Here is a 15,051-nt window from a genome sequence, read left to right on the forward strand (position 1 = left end):
GTATAGTTATACAGCATAGATTAATGAGATAGGCATTGGATTGCTTCCGGCTACTGCAGCCGGAAGCAATCGAATGCCGAGCTGGGATCAGCGCCATTACGGCACAGACCCCGGCCCGAGCAGGATGTGTGGATCGCTCCTCCGGGGCAACGTCCCAGGGGGCGATACACCCCACTAGACACCAGAGATATGGCGGCCCAAAGGATTCAGATGCAGCTGTCAACTTTGACAGCTGTATCTGAATCCTTAATTAGCGGGCACGCGATCGGACCGTGCCCACTAATTGCCGCGGTCCCGGGCTACATGTGGCACCCAGGACCCCGGTGGTTCAGAACGGGGTCGCAGCGCGGCCCAGCTCTGAACTTCCCGAGGCGGCCGCATAGCATAAATATACGCCTGCGGACGTTAAGGGGTTAAAGAGTATAAAATCAGAAAGTGTGGTGTCCCACCACTGGTGTTCTATTCCCTTCTCTTATGCACCTCTTTTCTCTTCTCATTCTACACTAGTGATGAGTGAGTACTAAAATGCTCGGGTGCTCGTTACTCAAGACAAATATTTCCCGTTTCTCGGGTGGTTATTTTGAGTAACGAACCCCATTGAAGTCAATGGGAAACTCGAGTATTTTTGCAGTGGACTCAAGCTCGGCCCAGGGAAGGTTGTGTGAAAACCTGTCAACCTCAGAAAATTATGGAAACATCACGGAAATGGAGAGAAAAAAGCAGGGGCAGCACGCATATATGCCTCTGAGGCTGCCTATTTGCACCATTACGCCGAATTCTGGGCAACATCATGGCAGTGAGAACACCGGAAACCATTAAAACAGAGGTAGCATATGAACCACCCCAAAATTTAGCCTGACACAGCATGGCAGTGAGAACACAGGGAACCATTAAAACAGAGTTAGAATTGAACCACCCCAAAATTTAGCCTGACACAGCATGGCAGTGAAAACACAGGGGACCATTAAAACTGAGGTAGCAAGTAAGCCTTCCAAAAATTATGGCAGTGAGGACAGAGTGACCAAGGTAGAAGCAGTAGCAGGTGAGCCTCCCCAAAATTATGCCCGACACAGCATGGCAGTGAGGACACAGGGAACCATTAAAACAGAGGTAGCATTTGAACCACCCCAAAATTTAGCCTGACACAGCATGGCAGTGAGAACACAGAGAACCATTAAAACAGAGGTAGCATATGAACCACCCAAAAACAGCCTGAAAGCACGGAACACCACAGAAATGGACAGGAAACAGCAGTGGCATCATGCATGGATGTCTCTGAGGCTGCCTAATTGCACCAATTGCGCTAAATTCTGGGCAACAGCCTGGTGGTCAACCTCAAGACAATAGTGCTGACCCAGACCAAGATGGGCAAGGCACATGCAACCAAGGTCAAAGGCCTGAAGGTTACTTTAAAGGTCAAAGGCCTTGGAGAGTGTTCCACTGCCAGTGTGTGACAAGCTGACTGCTCCCCTCCTCCCCCCCTTAATAACTTGTCTTTTTTTTATTACTAGACTGACCAGGGCTGGGGCATGACACCCCCTGACTACTTTAGCAGTTGGGGTAATTTTCCCAGTATCATAGCCTCACATTCTCATGCAGTTGTGCATGAGAGGCAAAATCATTGGAGGTAGGGACGAAGAAATAACAATACAATCTTCTTAAGAGGCCCTAAAATTTAATGAATACCCTGATTTGAAAATTTAAATTGAAGATTAAAAAAAGGCCATAAAGTGGCCATTAACGAGCTGCTGACTACTGCCTTTGAAATAGATGCAAAATGAAAGGACGGCAGAGGATACCCACAATTTGACATCCACAAATTGTATGGTTAGAAATGGACAACACAAGGATCCTAAATTAGGATCCACCATTTTCACTGTCTGTTCCTTTTAGCTGGAAGAAATCAGGGACATAGCTGCTGCTGGTCACGGAGAGCTTTAGGGAGGGAATTAGCATTCCAGTGGGCAGGGAATACTAGCGAAACAACCAAACAGCCCTTGTGAGGGCTTCAAATCGTTTTTAAATTGTATTACTACAGACTGCTGGCTGGGACTTGCAGTGCAGCTACCATGATTTCAGCAGCACACTGTGGTGATTGGCTGATGGCAGAAAGGGGGCATTAGGTGTTACATACAGACCCCTAAGAAGTGCTCAGTACTCTTTTATGATTTTGTGGCTGGTGGTGCTGCTGTAGTACATTGTATTGCTGTGATTTGTAGTACACCTGTATAGAACTTCACTGCTCATTGTAAGGGGGTGTCACAAAGTGTATTGGTGCAGCCACCACCAGATTGTATCCCACAGCCCCCCAAAAACTATTGGGACCACTAGTATATTTCCAGATTTCTGTCTTTCTTACTCAAGCCATATTTAAGTTCACTACTGCTTGCACAGTGTAAAGGGGGTGTCACAGAGTGTATAGGTGCAGCCACCAACAGATTGTATCCCACAGTCCCTCAAAAACTAGTGGGACCTGACCACCAGTAAATTTTCTTATTTCTGTATTTCTTACTGTGGGCATATCCAAGCTCACTGCTAATTGCCCTGTGTAAGTGCTGCTATACACCAAATAGCAGCACTTACACACAGACTCTATACGACTACCTCCAGTAATATATTTTCTTGGCTTGTTGTGATCTGTAGTGCAGCTATCTCAGTCTTGACTGTGCAGTGTCCATAAAATGGTGAACCCCAGGGGTAAGGGTTGAGGACAAGGGCGTGGGGTTCCAAGCGATGCAGTCGGCAGAGGCCGTGGTTCTGGGCAGGGTGACACAGCAGCACCCGTTGGGGGGAGCAGTGGCACACCGTAGACATTCAATCCCTAGCTTCTTCTCACAACTTATGGGGTCTCAGGGTACACCACTATTGAAACCGCAGCAGCGTGAACAGGTGCTGGCGTGGATAGTGGATAGTGTGTCCAGTAACTTATCCACCACCCAGTCTTCCACACAGTCCACTCCACCCAAGGGAGTGGAACTCTTGCTCCATCAGCTCACCCTCCTTCCCCACAGCCTGGCCCCTCCAGGGAAAGAAGGGATTCAGATCCACCACCACCACCATGTTCCCAGGAACTCTTTTCTGGACCCTTTGCCGAGTCTGAGAACATTTATTACAAATTTATTACTAATTTATTACAAAATCGTAACAAAGACTGCACAGTGTTTTGCTCATTCTGGAAAGATGATGCTCAGTGATACACAACTCTGGAAATTGTCTGAAGGTTGCGGCAATATTTTTCTCCTTAAGAGTGGATTATTGGTTTTGTCTGCCCATTCCCTGCCACAGGGGCCTGCAGATCCTTGCACTGCAAGGAGATACATACTCCTCTGGCTGTTAAGGCGCAGAACATGGCAGAAAATTGCCTTTCAAAAACAGGGGAAATAAAATGAAGGAAGCTGACCTTGCTCATCTTTCCAAATTAAATATGAAAACGAGCTTCAAAAATGCACAAACGTGTTTCTTTTATTACCAAATAGTGCTACAATGAACAATGCAAACTTTGCTCTCTAATTCTGTGTTTGTCTCTCTCTCACTCTTTTTTTCTTTCAATTTTTAAACCAAGTGGTAAACTTTGTCAGTATTCTGTTCTTAAGTGTGTGTCTGTATACAGACCTGTACCTGTGTGTGTCTGTATACAGACCTGTGTCTGTCTGCTGGCATAAAATGATAACAAAACAAAAGAGGAAAAAGGAAAAAAAAATCAGACCCTGCTCAAACTAAAGAAACAAATGACATTTCTAGTTGTTGGGCAGCACATAATTAGTAAGGCAGGACCTCAAGTGAGGATCCCTTTGCATGAGACAATTGCCAGATCCTCAAGGAATTAAAACCAGGATGCCTGAGCCACATCAGTTCTGCAGTTATGTTGAGTATTGTGCTTAGACAACCAAACCCCATGAACATCACATGATTCAGGGAATGTTACTCCAACTGCTACATTCAAAGTCAAATTCAAAATCAAAGAGCGGTGGGGGCAGAGGAGCAGAGAATGTTACTATAACTGCTAAAGTGAAAGTCAAATTCAAAATCAAAACAGCGGTGGGGGGAGAGGTGCAGGGAATGTTACTCCCACTGCTACAGTCAAAGTCAAATTCAAAATCAAAACAGTGGTGGGGGAGAGTTGCAGGGAATGTTATTCCAACTGCTACAGTCAAAGTCAAATTCAAAAGCAAAACAGCAGTGGGAGGAGAGGTGGTGAGTCACATGATGCAGGGAATGTTAATCCAACTGCAACAGTCAAAGTCAAAATAAAAATAAAAAAGCGGTGGGGGGAGAGTTGGTGAGTCACATGATGCAGGAAATTTTACCCCAACTGCTACAGTTAAATTCAAAGTCGAAACAGCGGTGGTGGGAGAAGTGGGGAGTCACATTTTGCAGGGAATGTTACCCCAACTGCTACAGTCAAATTAAAAGTTGAAACAGCGGTGGGGGGAGAAGTGGGGGTCACATGATGCAGGGAATGTTACCCCAACTAATACAGTCAAATTCAAAGTCAAATCCAATTTAGCATCCTTGTCTTGTCCATTTCGAACCATATTTTCTGTGGATGTCATCTTACGGGTGTCCTCTGCTGTCCTTTTACTAGTACCTTTTTTGGATGTTGCTATGTTGTGTCAGGCAAAGTTTTTGGGTGGTTCATCATATGCTACCTCTGTTTGAATGGTTCCCTGTGTTCTCACTGCCATGCTGTGTCAGGCTAAATTTTGGGGTGGTTCATATGATACCTCTCTTTTAATCCTTCACTGTCTGGTCACTGCCATACTGTACCCATAATTTGACGTAATAGTGCGATTAGGCAGCCTCAGAGGCATCAATGCATGCTGCCCCTGCTGTTTCCTGTCCATTTCAGTGGTGTTTCCATCATTTTCTGAGGTTGACAGGTTTTCACACAACCTTCCCTCTACCGAACTTGGGTCCACTGCAAAAATGCTCGAGTTTCCCATTGACTTCAATGGGGTTCGTTACTCAAAACGAGCACTCAAGTATCGGGAGATATTCCTCTTGAGTAACGAGCACCCAAGCATTTTAGTACTCGCTCATCACTAGCTACAACCTATATTAATTCTGCATCACACTTGACTGGCTGCACTTTACCTCCTGTTTCTCTTCCCGTACCTTATAGATTGTAAGCCCTCGCGCCTTCATGTAATGTGTTCTGATCTTGTATTGTTCCTGCTTGTTACCCCTATCTATTGTATAGCACTCTGGAATTAAGGGCGCTTTATAAATAAATAATAATAACAATAATAACTTGCCTTCCCCTCAGAGGCACTGTCTTCACTAGGCTTATTCACCCAGCTCGGGTCAGTCACCGCGTTTTCATCCACCAGCTCTTCCACCAATTCCTCACTCTGCTCCCCACTTACATCTATCACAACAACGTCACTATCTGACAACCGGGTCTCATCGTCATCATCAGACACTTCTACAAACCCGGCTTGCAAGTTCATACTCTCATCACCCACTGACTGCTTGATCTGCATAGTTTTGGCATCGGAACAGATTGACTGCTTCGGTTGCACAGACTCAGGTAAGGGTCCAGAAAAGAGTTCCTGGGAGCATGGTGTGGATCTGAATCCCTACTTTCCCTGGAGGGGCCAGGCTGTGGGAAAGGAGGCTGAGCTGCCGGAGTAAGGGTTCCACTCCCTTTGCTAGAGTGGGTGGACTGCGTAGAAGACTGGGCGGTGGATAAGTTACTGGACACATTATCCGCTGTCCACGTGATCACCTGTTCACACTGCTGCAGTTTCAATAGCGGTATACCCTGAGACCCCGTAATTTGCAAGCAGAAGCTATGGAATGAATGTCTGCTGTGTTCCACTGCTCCCTGCTCAACCGGTGCTGTGTCACCCTGCCCAGAACCACGACCTCTGCCCACTGCATCGCTTGGAACCCCACGCCCTCATCCTTGACCCTTACCCCTGGGGTTCACCATTTTATGCACACTGCACAGTCAAGACTGAGATAGCTGCACTACAGATCACAGCAAGCCAAGAAAATATATTACTCAGACAACTTTTGGATGTAGTCGTATAGAGTCTGTGTGTAAGTGCTGCTATATGGTGTATGCCACCCTCTTACACAGGACAAGCAGCAGTGAGCTTGGATATGGCTGCACTAAGAAATAATAAAGCAACCCTAATGGCTGGCTGCAGATGAGTAAATATACTGGTCACACTAGATTTTGTAGGTTGTCGTATAGTCTGTGTGTAAGTGGTGGTTTATGGTGTGTGCCACCTGTTACACAGGACAATTAGCAGTGAGGTTCTATGCAGCTGTACTACAAATCACAGCAAAACAATGTACAACAGCAGCAGCACCAGCCACAAAAAAATATAATAGTACTGAAGACTTCTTTTGGGTCTGTTGGCAACACCAGCTGTCCCCTTTCTGCCAGGAGTCGATCACCACAGTGTGCTGCTAAAATCGTGGTAGCTGCACTGCACAGTCAACAGTCTGGAGTAATAAAAAAAAAAAAAAAAAAAAAGATTTTAAGCCCTTACAAGGGCTGTTTGGTTCTTTCTCTAGTATCCCTGCCCACAGGAACGCTAATTCCCTCCCTAACGCTCTCTTTTACAATCAGCAGCTCTCTCCCTATTTTCTTCCACCCTGCATGTGAGGCGAGCACCGCCGGCCCAGATTTTTATAAGCCAGGGTCATCTGATCTGGCCAACCAATCGCTGCTATCGACATGTATGGGTCCCACGTCATCGCAAGATGTACCAAAGAGTCTCCTGCATGTTTATTGGCTGAGAAATTGTGCCCAAACTTATAGGAAAAGGATGATGCCATTTTCTCCGAGTAATGAGTACCATTGAGTACCCTAATACTCGAACAAGTACCATGCTCAGACAAGCATGCTCGCTCATCACTACTCTACACGTATTCTATAAAGTTCCGGCAAAGTACATTGCTACATTGGGTTGGGACTCCCTCAACAAACTGTTCTCCTCTACTCTACTCTCAACTTTCCAAGCACTGCTACAACTACCGCTCTTCTCTTCTTCTCCTTCAAGCACCTCCTCGAGCACAGCTGCGTTAAGCACTAAAGTCTTTGTGCAGATTTATCTATTCTACCAAAGTGTGTTGTTCTATTGAAAGACTGCACAGTAAAGCTGTTCCAATTTTTATATAACTGGGACTCCGTCATCCTTTGTTCTAACTAGCACCCATACACATTATCCGCACACCTTGGGTTATTTTTCCCCTTTCTGTGTGTGTGTGTGTTTAGGACCGATATTCCAGTTGGGTCATTTGACACTCAGGACTACCGTGACAAGAGCCCAAAGGACCCACTGCAACCCGGGAGGTGACCGATCATTTGGGGATCACAGACAGCCACAACACAAAGCAAATACCACAATCACAACTGTGTGCTGAACTACCACTGGTGTCATGACACTAACACCTTTGGCTGACCTGATACCATCACCAACACTTCACCTCACCACAGAAGTCCTGTGTTTCCCAGGTCAGCTATGCTCAGGCAGTCGTGTAATTGATGGACACATTGGGCTGTGACTTTCTGTACTGGCCGGTACTTCATTTGTTTGGTCTCTTTTTTTCAACCAGCACAAGACAAAAAATTTAGGAGACTGGACCTTGATACAAGTAAGTATAGCTTCATTTTAAAGCATGATAAAAAAAATAATAATGAAGAATATACAGTTAGGTCAATATATATTTGGACACTGACACATTTTTTTTTACCTGTTTACTGAAACATATTCACGTTAGAGTTATATAATGGACATTGACATAGAGACCAGACTTTCAGCTTTCATTTCAGGGTATCCAAATTAAAAAATTAAATAAAGGGTTTAAGAGTTAACGCTTCTTAACATGTGCCATCCTGTTTTTAACCCCTTAACGACATAGGGTGTATATATATATTTTTTTTTCTTTCTCAACGCTTTTATTGAAGAATAAAGAAGTGCACGAAAAAGAATGTACAAACAGTAGAAGCGGGCATTCCGCTCGACAGTAACTCAGTATCACATTAGGGAGCACTTCTATGTAGGGCCAATAGTGGAGATTATTCATAGCAACTCTGACCTTACAGGTCACTACATGCCTATCAACTTATTAGCAAATTAACGGAGAGGAAAAGAGAACCAAGAGAACTAAAAAGAAGAACCGAAAGAAAGAGAAGGAGAGGAGACAGAGGAGAGGGAATGAAAAAGGGAGGGAGGGGAAAAGGAGGGGGAGTGCCAGCACGGTCCAAGCGACAGAGAAAAGGTTCATTTAAGAAATGCGAGCCAGGAAATAGGTCAGGCCCGAAGCACTACAGCTCGATTTTTGTAAGCTGGAGAGTCAAGAAAGTTCATCCACGGAAACCACAGCCTGGCCGTGGGTACGGGTTTATTGTGATATTCCGCTTTGAGTTCCTCCATTCTCTGCAACCGTAAGATTTCCTCAAACCAGTCGGTTATTGTAGGGGGGGCGTCTGATTTCCACCTCCTTGGAATCACCGTTTTAGCGGCTAGGAGGAGAAATTTGGCAAGTCCCTTCTTGAGTTTAGCTATCGAACCAGGCAGGATCAGCAGCAAGAGCGTGGCAGGGTCGTTTACTAAAGTCAGTCCCGTAATCTCCTTTATAATGGAAACCACTTCCTTCCAGAAACTCTGTAGGCTATTGCACCCCCACCATATGTGGGACATAGTTCCCCTAGCTATCCCACATCTCCAGCAGATATCAGTGACAGAAGGGTATAGTCTGTGGAGCAACGTCGGCACTCTATACCATCGGGAGAGAACTTTATAGCAGGTCTCCTGAGCCCTGCTGGAGACCGAGGATTTGTGGCAGAAGAACAGCGCCTTTTCCCATTCCTCCTTGGAGAAAGTACGGTTCAGTTCCGCTTCCCACCCTAATTGAAAGGTCGACTTAAACGAGTCCCCCGGTGCGTTCAGTAAAGCGTATATGAGAGATACAGTGTGTTTGACAGGTTCCACCTGAACACATAATTCTTCAAATGGCGTAAGTTGTCTATGAAGGTTAGCGCTAATGGCTATGGAACGATAGAAGTGTGACAGCTGCATATATTGCCAGCTAAGGGTGGTATTACACGGGCCGAGCAGGGCCCGATAATACCTGTAAACGAGCAGCGATCTGCTAGATCGTTGCTCGTTTACTGGACCTATTACACGGCCCGATAATCGTTTGACAAGAGCTGCAAGGACATCGTTACCGATGTCCTTGCAGCCCTTGCTAAACTGGCATACATTACCCATCCACGTTCCAGGGCTGCTCCTGCGTCCGCTTCTCCCGGGGGTCCCGCCGCGACCTGTGATTGGCTGAGCGGCCTATCAGCTGACAGGCCTCTGTGACGCTAGAGCGCGCGCGGGACACAGGGAGAAGCAGACGGCAGGAGCAGCCCTGGAACGTGGATGGGTAATGTATATCGTTAGTCGCCGGCCACGCACCGCTATTACACGCAGCGGTGCGCGGTCGGCGCCCGACGAAAATAGGTTCTAACCTATATCAACGATCAGCCGATGATCGTTGTCATCGGCTGATCGTTGCATTTATTACACGGAGCGATAATCGGCCGAATCGGGCCAATTCGGCCGATTATCGTTCCGTGTAATACCACCCTAAGTCTGGGGGTCCTATCTGACTCGGGAACCAGAGACTCAAAGGGACTAAGAGACGTAGCAGTACAGACCTCCTTGAAGAGGAGGTGGTGTCCTTTAGGAAAGTTCAGAAAGAGTCGATCAGTGTGTCCTGCTGGAAAATCTATATTATGCGTTATGGGGGTGAGCGGGCCATCAGCTGAATACAGGGAACTACCAGCTTTCGTGTAACGGAACGTCAGCAAGACCGTACAGGATATCAAGGGTAGGGAGGACAATTGTGTACCTGTCCACGAGGCGGGTTTAACCCACAACAAGGATGGTAGGGAGTACGGGGACATGTAGTTTTCAAAGCGTACCCATAATTTCGAATCAGAGAAGTGGAATCCATCCAGGACTCTAGTTGCTACTGCTGCCAGATAATATTTGTGAGGGTCAGGGAGGGCCAAACCTCCATCCATCTTTGCCAAAGAGAGAGTGGATCTCGCCAGACGGGGGCGCCTACGCTGCCAAATAAAATGGGAGAAAAGGCGGTTCATGGCCTGAAAAAAGGAGCGAGGGAGCTGGACCGGAATAGTTTGAAAAAGGTATAATAACCTAGGCAGGAGGTTCATTTTGATAATGTTAATTCTGCCCAGCCACGAAAAATCCCTCTTATCCCATTTGGCGAGATCCACCCTAAACTGGGACAACAGAGGGGCGAAGCATAGAGTGTATATTTACGCCCTGATGCCGCTAAGGACGTTCAGAGCGGGGCCGCACGGCGACCGCGGCGGTCCCAGGTGCCGCTTGTAGATCGGACCGTGCCCGCTAATACAGTAATCAGATGCAGCTGTCAAACATGACAGCTGCATCTGATGACCGGACGCAGCACTTCCCTGGTGTCTAGTAGAGGAGATCGCTCGGAGGAGCGATCTCCTTGTTTGAAGCCGGTCGGGTACCGCTCCAAGATGGCGCCGTCCCCGGCCCGGCACTATCGGCACTCGGCACGGCTCGGCCTATCTCATGGATCTCTGCAGCATATCTATGCTGCAGAGATCTCTATAAGAGATCAGTGCACTTATACTAGAAGTCCCCCAGGGGGGCTTCTAGTATAAGTGTAAAAGTAAAAAAAAAAGTATTGTTATTAGTAAAAAGCCCCCTCCCCTAATAAAAGTCTGAATCACCCCCCTTTTCCCAGGTTATAAATAAAAGTAAATAAATAAATAAACAAACATGTTTGCTATCGCCGCGTGCGTAATCGCCCGAACTATTAATTAATCACATTCCTGATCTCGCACGGTAAACGGCGTCAGCGCAAAAAAATCCCAAAGTGCAAAATTGCGCATTTTTGGCCGCATCAAATCCAGAAAAATTGTAATAAAAAGAGATCAAAAAGTCGTATATGCGCAATCAAGATACCGATAGAAAGATCACATCATGGAGCAAAAAATGACACCTCACACAGCTCCATAGACCAAAGGATAAAAGCGTTATAAGCCTGGGAATGGAGCGATGTTAAGTGACGTATATTTGTTGACAATGGTTTGAATTTTTTACAGGCCATCAGATACAATATAAGTTATACATGTTATATATCGTTTTAATCATAACGACTTGAGGAACATATATAACAAGTCAGTTTTACCCCAGGGCGAATGGCGTAAAAACACATTTCCCCCAAATAAACAAAATGCGTTTTTTCTTTTTCAATTTCACCACATATTTATTTTTTTTCTGGTTTCGCAGTGTACTTTATGCAAAAATTCAGCCAGTCATTGCAAAATACAATTAGGGACGCAAAAAATAAGGGCTTATGTGGGTTTCTAGGTGGAAAAATGCAAGTGCTATGGCCTTTTAAGCACAAGGAGGAAAAAACGAAAACCTAAATATCGAAATTGGCTCTGTCCTTAAGGGGTTAAAGGGACAAGAAGTATTTAGACAACTGGCTGACCAACCTCAACCATAACAATTGGGGATAGTCTTCAGGAGGGGGGATGATTCAGTATGTATTTTATCTAACTGGATAACCCCTTTAAGGGGTTAAAAATTAACTTTATTATGTGACTTTGTAATTTTTAAGTACATTCTGCTGTTACAGGTTGATAGTGTCTTCTGATCATCATGTGCAGTCAGTGTTTGTTGACAATAGCCTCATTAAACAAAAAAAAAATTGTTCTGATTTCTTGTGTCAATAAGACTGATGAGTCTATCATGTTCTTTCACACCTTTTTTTAATCTGAACTACTTGAGATGTTATGAACCTTGCAAAAAAAAAAAAAAAAGTTATAGTTAGAATTTAGAATTTTTACTTTTATGGTGTGTCCCTAAATGGTCACTATTAGAGATGAGCGAACCTGGAGCATGCTCGAGTCCATCCGAACCCGAACGTTCAGCATTTGATTAGCGGTGGCTGCTGAACTTGGATAAAGCCCTAAGGCTATGTGGAAAACATGGATATAGTCATTGGCTGTATCCATGTTTTCCAGACGACCTTAGAGCTTTATCCAAGTTCAGCAGCCCCCGCTAATCAAATGCCGAACGTTCGGGTTCGGATGCACTCGATCACGAACCCGGTTCGCTCATCTCTAGTCACTATTGTTCCAATAGCCATGACAAGTCTGCCTCGTAAGTAGTGGCCAGAGTGTTCAGGAATGCACCTGAAGACATCACAGCGGGACCACCTGAGAGAACAGATCTGGTTTCTAGGTTAGGACTGTACTCCTGCTTGATGCTTCCTTCTATTTTATGTGCTACTTTTTTTTTTACAGACAATGATTGTGAAGAGTCCTATTAGCCCAGCCACTATATGGTACTCTTGATCCACTGTGGTGGTTGCTAAAGGCAGGAGCTGACAGGTGTCACTTTACCAGTGACATAGCTGTTGTGTCACCAACTTACGGAGCAAAGAGATAAAAGCACTGCATGGTACAGGCAAGAGCAGAGTGGTGCTATAAGCGGTCAAGTGCGGGTGAACAGGTTAGATTCTCTGTTGGGGGTGTAAAACATCAGGTTCTAAGAGGGAATTTTGGTTATGGATTCATCTCAGAGATGGTAAGGGGTGCACGGTCACCTGTATCTCCAGCTGCAGCCATGTTGGTTGGGTATGGTTCTGGGCTGTACCAGAGGCATGGGTAACAGAGTTTGTTCTATTTAATTTTTTTGCAAATTCTTCCACACTAGACCTTCATGCATGCCATCAGCCGCTCAGCCGCGATTGGCCGAGCACAGTTATGCTCAGCCAATCGCGGCTGAGCATCTGATGACGCGGCAGAGGGGGGCCGACACTCGGGAAGATCTGAGAGCTCCGGCCGGCGGGCCAAAGATGACCTTGCGGCACAAGATGGCGGACGGCCCTTGACACGGATCAGGTAATGTATAATGCACCAACACTTCCGGGTACACGTGCGGGGGTGGGGGGACACAGGGAAGGGGGCGATTCACAGACATAACATAAATTACAAAGTTGTATAACTTTGTAATGTGTGTTATTCTGTGAATAATTTCTTAGCGCCGCACTACCCCTTTAATACACTGGAGGGGACATCCTTCTCCTCTTTACCTTTTTTGCTTGCTATCAGAATGAGTGGAGTAGTGGAATAAGAGGCATTTTTCTTTAATAAGATATATCACAGTTTTCTTATATTCACATGCTGTGTGGACCTGAATTTGGAAAAGATTATTCAGTGAGCATTTAAATCTGCTGTTATCTGACGAGTTTTTTCTTTTCTCTAATTGAATTAGTTAAAACACATACACACACATGTTTTGTATTATGTTTCTGTCCCTCCTGGTTGAGCTGTTCCCAGAATGCAATGCTGTAGTACCTAAAGGGTTATTGTTTGTTTGTGTACCACATGGATCTATACACCAATGAGAGTTCTCTCTTCTCTTCACATATCATCTCTCTCTTTATTTTTCTATATGCACTCCTCACCCACTAACAGCACACCTTACAGGGGCTGTAAGAAGTAAGTCACATGGGTAGAGGAAATGTAGGGTCTTTTGCCTTTTAGACAGCCCACACAGTGAACAAGGAGGAACACCGTACAGGAACCCTCAGCATTCCGCTCATCCCAGGTAACAAGGTCTTGGGCTTGTGTCAGCCTCTAGGACGAGTCCCCCGAAACTGGTGGACAATAGGTGGTGCAAAGACCAAAGAGTCAAAACACAGGCACAAGTATTCTCTCTGCGGTTCAGGGAAGAAAAAGAGTGCTGCACCTCACACAAGTATTCTCTCTACCTCTGCAGTTTCCGGCAGAGCACAGTACTACTTGGGTTGGGACTCTCTCGACATTATCCTCTCTACTCTTCTGATCTTCTATTTCTACCTCTCATCACTAGAGATAAGCGAACCAGGTTCGGGTTCGAGTCCATCCAAACCCAACGATCTGCATTTTATTAGCGGGGGCTGCTGAACTTGGATAAAGCTGTAAGGTTACCTGGAAAACATGGATACAGCCAATGACTGTATCCATGTTTTCCACATAGCCTTAGGGCTTTATCCAACTTCAGCAGCCACCGCTAATCAAATGCCGAAAGTTCGGGTTCGAATGGACTTGAGCATGCTTGAGGTTCGCTCATCTCTACTCATCACACAACTCAGTCAGCACGACTGTATCACTCCATCTACTCTCAGTACAGATCTGTACTCTAAAGTATTAAGTAACCTATCAAGTGTAAAGCAACATATCAAGGCAAAGTTGTATTTTCTGCTGCCTACCTCATGTATCTTTAGAGTAAACAAGATTATATTTATGCTAAAGAGACTCTGTGATTCCTTTTCAAGCACCGACACAGCACACACACCTTCCTTAGGTCATCTCCCCTTTCTGTGGGTGGCAGTACCAATAGTCCAGGTGGGTCACTTCTCCACTCCGGACCACCGTGACAAGTACCCAGGGGACCCCGCAACAGCCAGACAGGTTACTGTACACAGGCGCCACGTCAAAATACCACCGGGCAAGGCTATATCTCGGCCAACCACCACAGGACCGGTGTCACGCTTAACCATCTGGCAAGTGACCGGCCGTACCTCCACATCGGGGGTCACCACACATTTAACCTGGGACATGCCGCAAAACTTCACAGAAAGACAGAGGGAATCAGGTATAGAATATAACCAAATGTTGGTGGAACCCACTTTTTCTGTCATCGTTGTTACTGTAGAATTCATATGACCTAGGATGGAAATGTTTAGGCACAATATTGTCTACATATCTTATCTTTTTAACACTAGTTTATAAAAGAAAAAATTTAAAATGCCAATTAAAAAATATACACTCAGATCCATGGAGTCATGGAGCAGAAGGCAACTTTTTGTTTTTGTGTGTATGCGAGGGGTGTATAAACTAGCAACACCCGTGGTGAGACACCACGTATGCTCCGGCTGGCGGGAGGTTAACAGGATTGTCACTTACATACTCGAGTATGTCTTCCCACAGAAACTAATAGGCAAGGGATCCGCAGCAGATTTCGCAGCAAGAAATCTGCCTGTGTG

Source organism: Dendropsophus ebraccatus, chromosome 12 (genome assembly GCF_027789765.1).
Source record: "Dendropsophus ebraccatus isolate aDenEbr1 chromosome 12, aDenEbr1.pat, whole genome shotgun sequence".
Taxonomy (NCBI): domain Eukaryota; kingdom Metazoa; phylum Chordata; class Amphibia; order Anura; family Hylidae; genus Dendropsophus; species Dendropsophus ebraccatus.